Raw genomic sequence first — 2,500 nt, forward strand, 5'->3', positions numbered from 1 at the left:
AACTACAGCAAATATACACAACTGTCCGTATACATGCTGAAAGAGTCTGCCCAAAATGGGAACCACACGTCAGCCAGACACTCTGATCACGCACCACTCTCTGCTTCTAACAGGCGCACATACAATATGTAAGCACCAGCATGGAACAACATCCAGTGCATCTTCTCCGCCACATTACACAATCCACACTATCACAACCAGACCAGGAGGTCCGTGCGGAAAATACAATATCCCAGCCTTTCGACATCCACCATTGCGCAGACCAGGCACCAACACCCACACATGTCCTATACAACGGTGCACCCAACATCACAATAGTACCTCCTGTCACAGCGCACAAACAATGACATGAGTCAAAGACACAGGTCTCACACAAGCATAGAATTGGAGCGCCGCCTCTAATAAGCCAAAGGTGCATCCTGACGTGACAAATCTGATCATGTCACAAGCATTCACTTACTATAATCACTATCAACGAACCTGCCGCCCCCGCCCCCCCCCCCCCCTACACCTTTCCGTACAACAACGTGTAACCTAACCTAACCTAACCTAACCTATGTTGTACCTTAACCTAACCTATGTTGTACCTTAACCTAACCTATGTTGTACCTTAACCTAACCTATGTTGTACCTTAACCTAACCTATGTTGTACCTTAACCTAACCTATGTTGTACCTTAACCTAACCTATGTTGTACCTTAACCTAACCCATGTTGTACCTTAACCTAACCCATGTTGTACCTTAACCTAACCCATGTTGTACCTTAACCTAACCCATGTTGTACCTTAACCTAACCCATGTTGTACCTTAACCTAACCCATGTTGTGCCTCAACCTAACCCATGTTGTGCCTCAACCTAACCCATGTTGTGCCTCAACCTAACCCATGTTGTGCCTCAACCTAACCCATGTTGTGCCTTAACCTAACCCATGTTGTGCCTCAACCTAACCCATGTTGTGCCTTAACCTAACCCATGTTGTGCCTTAACCTAACCCATGTTGTGCCTTAACCTAACCCATGTTGTGCCTTAACCTAACCCATGTTGTGCCTTAACCTAACCCATGTTGTGCCTTAACCTAACCCATGTTGTGCCTTAACCTAACCCATGTTGTGCCTTAACCTAACCCATGTTGTCGCCTTAACGTAACCCACGTTGTCGCCTAAACCTGCTCTGTAATTGTTATACGACTCGTTCAATTACTGTAGTGTTGCCCACCCGCAACCCTCGCAATATAGTTCGCTACTCGCACTGCCCGCACCCCTGTGTATCGCTTCATGTTAAACACCTTGCAAGTCTTGCTCACTTTCCACATGCTCCTGCTGTACACTGTAATGTGGATGGCAGCAGGACGTACATGCCGCCCCTCCCCACGTCCCCACCTTGCCCCCTGCCTTCGCAAGCTGGTTGGTGAGAAGTTTGCATGTTCAATGCCCTTCGCATGCGACGTACTCAGGCTACGTTGTGGTGCGGCCTGTGTCAACTGTCCGCTGATGTCGTACGCGTGAACCACAATCTGTACTGCACATTCGTCCTTATGTACTGAATGATACATCGTGGCACATGTGTGACCGCACAACGACTGCGCCCAAAAACGGCGGACCATACAGTGCAAATATTGTGCACGCAGCTACGTGTCGTCTCCCTATGAGAGCTGGATTGCAGTGTGGTACGCCATAGAGACGTGTGGGAGGAACGGACGCCGTGGATGGCGATCAGCATGAGCTGTCTGTTGATGTATTCGGACCTAGTCGTCTCTCCTCACACACCGTGATGGCATGGTGCACCGCGTTCCATATCTGCGACATGCTACAGAGGCCGGTTGACAGTCGTTCGAGCAATGGACATCGCATACGTACGGGGGCCACCTTCCACGTATTGTCTAGGCGTGCACATTTTGTTGCGTGTATGTGGGCAGACGTAGTGTGGCGTGACACCTGACACAGGCATGCAATAATCGTTGAAGTTGCAAATGGCGATGGACGCCTGCGTTTTCTGGTGAAGTTACGCAAATGAACAAATGGTAACCTGTTGTGGTGCGGTTGTTCTCGCTAGGGGTGAATCGGTGATGGCGACGATAGGTTGAGGTACTAACCGGTTGTTCCAGCGATACCCACCATGCCGACGAAACTGAACGGCATCTGGGTGTGAAGCGATACGCGGCGGTGGCTGGGTGGGACCGTCCCCGGCCGGTGAGGGGGCGCCTCCCGGCGTGCTGGCCGCGCGGTGCGTGGGCGCACGCGCTACAGCCGGCTGGTGGGGGCGGCCAGTGGCAGGCGCGCCGGCCGACGGACGCGGCAGGCGTCGCAGCTGCGCGCCGGCGCACCCTGCGCGCGGCGCCGTGCGGCCAAAGTAGGTCCTCGCGGGCCCGGTGCGAAGCGCGGTGGACATCTTCAGTGTGCTGGTCCGATTGAGGACTGTGTGCGTTGAGGATGCGCCGCCGCCCGGCGCTCGGCGCCGCGACGCCGTCTGCTGCTCGGTCGCCCCAGCGGTTCTCGCTG

This window comes from Schistocerca piceifrons, unplaced genomic scaffold (assembly GCF_021461385.2).
Source record: "Schistocerca piceifrons isolate TAMUIC-IGC-003096 unplaced genomic scaffold, iqSchPice1.1 HiC_scaffold_1143, whole genome shotgun sequence".
Lineage (NCBI taxonomy): Eukaryota > Metazoa > Arthropoda > Insecta > Orthoptera > Acrididae > Schistocerca > Schistocerca piceifrons.